Source organism: Oncorhynchus keta, chromosome 29, assembly GCF_023373465.1.
Source record: "Oncorhynchus keta strain PuntledgeMale-10-30-2019 chromosome 29, Oket_V2, whole genome shotgun sequence".
Lineage (NCBI taxonomy): Eukaryota > Metazoa > Chordata > Actinopteri > Salmoniformes > Salmonidae > Oncorhynchus > Oncorhynchus keta.
Window position 1 is genome coordinate 29387174 of NC_068449.1, and position 6000 is coordinate 29393173.

Sequence of the window (6000 nt, forward strand, 5' to 3'; positions counted from 1 at the left end):
TATTCCCTATTTAGTGCTCTACTTTTGTCCAAATGTAATGCACTTATATAGGGAATAGGGTGCCATTTGGGATGCACCCATAAATGAGCATTTCGTGGAGTAGGTCATAAAACACCGGGGCTAACAAAGAATCTCTGTCGTGTCATGGAGTGGAAGGTATACAGTCGCCCCTAGGCTCAAGGGAACCAGCTGGAAGTTTTATCAAGATGAACTTAATAACAATGGAGTTTGATAATGATTATCAATGGCTATGTTATGACAGGGCCTTGGAGTTCAGTGTGGCGCATCCACCCTTTAGAGCTCCAGTATATTAACCTTTGCTAAGTGAATATTACTAAGACGTATTATAATACTTATTTAACATGCAGAGGTGAAATCCATCTTAATATGCCCATTATAATGATATAAAGACATTGTAAGGTGGATGATAATGTCGTAACTTGCATGCATTCATTAGATCAGCACAGCAGCCTAATGTGCTGCAAGGTCAAACATGTTGTTCCCGGGCCTAGTAGCAGCCCCGCATAGCATAGCCATAGTATAACCCTATAGCATAGCCATAGCATAGCCATAGTATAACCCTATAGCATAGCCATAGCATAGCCATAGTATAACCCTATAGCATAGCCATAGCATAGCCATAGTATAACCCTATAGCATAGCCATAGCATAGCCATAGTATAACCCTATAGAATAGCCATAGCATAGCCTTAGCCATGATTCATTACACAGGTACACTGCATGCTAGAGCTGGGCAATATGGACATAAATCCATGTTGTGATAAATTGCCTGAATTGATTTGTTAACAATAAATAGAACAATACGTTTAAAACATTAATGTGCACCACAGTTTTTTAAAATGTATATTATCCTTTAAACTACTACAACTAGTTTGATGGTTGTAGCCATCAATTGTCCCATTACCAATCAGCCACATTAACAAACGTATTTCATTTCAAACTTCACATTTCTATAGTAGGGGTGACCAGGGTTGGTTGTCGCACTCAACTGTACTGTACTCTAATGTACTGTACTCTACTGATTTAAACTCAACTGTGCTGTACTGAATTAAACTGTACTGCATTGCACTAAATCAAATCAAATCAAATGTTATTTGTCACATACACATGGTTAGCAGATGTTAATGAATTTTTGTGCTTCCAGTTCCGACAATGCAGTAATATCCATCGAGTAATCTAACCTAACAATGTCACAACAATTACCTTATAGACACAAGTGTAAAGGAATGAATAAGAATAAGTACATTAAAAAAATATATAAATGAGTGATGGTATAGAACGGCATAGGCAAGATGCAGTGGATGGTATAGAGTACAGTAAATACATATGAGATAAGTAATGTAGGGTATGTAAACATATAAAAGTGGCATTGTTTAAAGTGGCTAGTGATACATTACATCAAGATGGCAAGATGCAGTAGATGGTATAGCGTACAGTATATACATATGAGATGAGTAATGTAGGGTATGTAAACATTATATGAAGTGGCAATGTTTAAAGTGGCTAGTGATACATTTCAGTATGTTGGCAGCAGCCACTCAATGTTAGTGGTGGCTGTTTAACAGTCTGATGGCCTTGAGATAGAAGCTGTTTTTCAGTCTCTCGGGCCCTGCTTTGATGCACCTGTACTGACCTCGCCTTCTGGATGATAACGGGGTGAGCAGACAGTGGCTCGGGTGGTTGTTGTCCTTGATGATCTTTTTGCCTTCCTGTAACATCGGGTGGTGTAGGTGTCCTGGAGGGCAGGTAGTTTGCCCCCGGTGATGCATTGTGCAGACCTCACTACCCTCTGGAGAGCCTTACGGTTATGAGCAGTTGCCGTACCAGGCGGTGATACAGCCCGACAGGATGCTCTCGATTGGGCATCTGTAAAAGAGTGTTTTTTGTGACAAGATGAATTTCTTCAGCCTCCTGAGGTTGAAGAGGTGCTGCTTCGCCTTCTTCACCACGCTGTCTGTGTGGTTGGACCATTTCAGTTTGTCCGTGTCGTGTACGCCGACGAACTACTGTCCCATCGATGTGGATAGGGGCGTGCTCCCTCTGCTGAAGTCCACAATCATCTCCTTTGTTTTGTTGACGTTGAGTGTGAGGTTACCCATTGAGTGTGAGGTTACCCTCACCTCCTCCCTGTAGGCCGTCTTGTCATTGCAAGTAATCAAGCCTACCACTGTAGTGTCGTCTGCAAACTTGATGAATGAGTTGGAGGCGTGCATGGCCACGCAGTCGTGGGTGAACAGGGAGTACAGGAGAGGGCTGAGAGTGTTGAGGATCAGCGGGGTGGAGATGTTGTTACTTACTCTCACCACCTGGGGGCGGCCCGTCAGGAAGTCCAGGACCCAGTTACACAGGGCGGGGTCAAGACCCATGCTCTCGAGCTTGGTGACAAGTTTGGAGGGTACTATGGTGTTAAATGCTGAGCTGTAGTCAATGAACAGCATTCTTACATAGGTATTCCTCTTGTCCAGATGGGTTAGGGCAGTGTGCAGTGTGATTGCGATTGCGTTGTCAGTGGACCTGTTGGGGCTGTAAGCAAATTGGAGTGGGTCTAGGGTGTCAGGTAGGGTGGAGGTGATATGGTCCTTGACTAGTCTCTCAAAGCACCTCATGATGACGGAAGTGAGTGCTACGGGGCGATAGTCATTTAGATCAGTTACCTTAGCTTTCTTGGGAACAGGAACAATGGTTAACCTCTTGAAGCATGTGGGGACAGCAGACTGGGGTAAGTATTGATTGAATATGTCCGTAATCACACCAGCCAGCTGGTCTGCGCATGCTCTGAGGACGCGGCTGGGGATGCCGTCTGGGCCTGCAGTCTTGCGAGGGGTCATGGGGTTAAATGTTTTGCTCACGTAGGCTGCAGTGAAGGTCAGCCCACAGGTTTTGGTAGCGGGCCGTGTCAGTGGCACTGTATTGTCCTCAAAGTGAGCAAAGAAGTTGTTTAGTCTGTCTGGGAGCAAGACATCCTGGTCCGCGACGGGGATGTTTTTCCTTTTATAGTCCCTGATTGACTGTAGACCCTGCCACATACCTCTCGTGTCTGAGCCGTTGAATTGCTACTCTACTTTGTCTCTATACTGACGCTTAGCTTGTTTGATTGCCTTGCAGAGGGAATAGCTACACTGTTTGTATTCGGGCATATTTCCGGTCACCTTGCACTGATTAAAAGCAGTGGTTCGTGCTTTCAGGTTTGCGCGAATGCTGCCATCAATCCACGGTTTCTGGTTTGGGAATGTTTTAATAGACGCTGTGGGTAAAACATCACTGATGTACTTGCTAATAAACCCGCTCACCGGCTCAGCGTATTCGTCAATATTGTTGTTCGCCGCAATGTGGAACATATCCCAGCCCACGTGATCGAAGCAATCTTGAAGCGTGGAATCCGATTGGTCGGACTAGTGTTGAACAGACCTGAGCGCGGGAGCGCGGGAGCTTCCTGTTTTAGTTTCTGTCTATAGGCTGGAAGCAACAAAATGGATGTCGTGGTCAGCTTTTCCGAAAGGAGGGCGGGGGAGGGCCTTATATGCATCGCTGTCACGCCCTGGTCGAAGTAATGTATGTTTGTCTTCATTTATTTGGTCAGGCCAGGGTGTGACATGGGTTATTGTGGTGCGTTTTTGTCATGGGGTTTTTGTGGGGTGTCTAGCATAGTCTATGGCTGCCTGAGGCGGTTCTCAATCAGAGTCAGGTGATTATCGTTGTCTCTGATTGGGAACCATATTTAGGCAGCCATATTCTTTAAGTATTTCGTGGGTGATTGTTCCTGTCTCTGTGTTAGTTGTCACCAGATAGGCTGTATAGGTTTTCACATTCCGTTTGTTGTTTTTGTATTGTTCATGGTTTTTTCTTCATTAAAGTTGTATCGAACTAACCACGCTGCATTTTGGTCCGACTCTCCTTCAACGGAAGAAAAACGTAACAGAATCACCCACCACACCAAGACCAAGCAGCGTGGTGACAGGCAGCGACAGCAGAAGCAGGGAAAGGAGGAATGGACATGGGAAGACGTTTTGGATGGCAAGGGTTGTTACACTTGGGAGGAGATACTGGCTGGAAGAGATCGCCTCCCATGGGAACAGGTGGAGGCACTTAGGAGAGTAGAGGCAGCCGGAGAGAGGAGCCGACGATACGAGGGAACACGGTTGGCAAGGAAGCCCGAAAGTCAACCCAAAAAATGTATTGGGGGGGGGCTCAGGGAGAGTGTGGCAGAGTCAGGGTTCAGACCTGAGCCAACTCTCCCTGTTTATCATGAGGAGCAGCGATCACAGGACTTCTGGACTTGGGAGGAGATATTGGACGGAAAAGGACCCTGGGGACAGCCTGGTGAATATCGACGCACCAAAGAAGAACTGGAGGCGGCGAAAGCGGAGAGGCGCTGGTATGAAGAGGCAGCACGGCGACGCGGATGGAAGCCCGAGAGTCAGCCCCAAAAATGTATTGGGGGGGAGGCTCACAGGGAGTATGGCTACGCCAGGTAGGAGACATGCACAAACTTCCTGTGCTTACCGGGGGGCTAAAGAGACCGGGCAGGCACCGTGTTATGCTATGGAGCGCACGGTGTCTCCAGTGCGGGTGCATAGCCTGGTGCGGTACATACCAGCTCTTCGTATTGGCCGGGCTAGAGTGGGCATCGAGCCAGGTAAGTTTGGGCAGGCTCGGTGCTCAAGAGCTCCAGTGCGCCTGCACGGTCCGGTCTATCCAGTGCCACCTCCACACACCAGTCCTCCGGTGGCAGCTCCCCGCACCAGGTTTCCTGTGCGTGTCCTCGTTCCAGTACCACCAGTGCCAGCACCACGCACCTGGCCTTCAGTGCGCCTCGCCTGTCTAGTGCTATCAGAGCCTTCCTCCTCTCCAGCGCTGCTGGAGTCTCCCGCCTGTTCAGCGCAGCCAGAGCCTTCCTCCTCTACAGCGCTGCTGGAGTCTCCCGCCTGTTTAGCGCAGCCAGAGTCTTCCTCCTCTAGAGCGCTGCCGGAGCCTCCCGCCTGTTCAGCGCAGCCAGAGCCTTCCTCCTCTTACAGCGCTGCTGGAGTCTCCCGCTTGTTTAGAGCAGCCAGAGCCTTCCTCCTCTCCTGTGCTGCCGGAGTCTCCCGCCTGTCCAGCGCTGCCAGAGCCTTCCTCCTCTACAGCGCTGCTGGAGTCTCCTGCCTGTTCAGTGCAGGCAGAGCTGCCAGCCTGCATGGAGCAGCCAGAGATGCCAGTCTGCATGGAGCAGCCAAAGCTGCCAGTCTGCATGGAGCAGCCAGAGCTGCCAGTCTGCATGGAGCAGCCAGAGCTGCCAGTCTGCATGGAGCAGCCAGAGCTGCCAGGTTGCATGGAGCAGCCAGAGCTGCCAGTCTGCATAGAGCTGCCAGTCTGTATAGAGCAGCCAGAGCTGCCAGTCTGCATGGAGCTGCCAGTCTGCATGGAGCAGCCAGAGCTGCCAGTCTGCATGGAGCAGCCAAAGCTGCCAGTCTGCATGGAGCAGCCAGAGCAGCTAGATCCGCCAGTCAGCCATGATCTTCCAGATCCGCCAGTCAGCCAGGATCCGCCAGTCAGCCAGACTCTTCCAGATCTGCCAGTCAGCCAGACTCTTCCAGATCTGCCAGTCAGCCAGACTCTTCCAGATCTGCCAGTCAACCAGACTCTTCCAGATCTGCCAGTCAACCAGACACTTCCAGATCCGCCAGTCAACCAGACTCTTCCAGATCCGCCAGACAGCCAGGATCTGCCGGAGCCAACTACCTGCCTGAGCTTCCTCTCAGTGCTGGGCTTCCTCTCAGTGCTGGGCTTCCTCTCAGTGCTGAGCTTCCTCTCAGTGCTGAGCTTCCTCTCAGTGCTGAGCTTCTCGTCAGTGCTAAGCTTCCCCTCAGTGCTGAGCTTCCCCTTAGTGCCGAGCTTCCCCTCAGTGCTGAGCTCCCCCTCAGTCCCGAGCTACCCCTCAGTCCCGAGCTACCCCTCAGTCCCGAGCTGCCCCTCAGTCCCGAGCTGGCTCAGTCCCGAGCT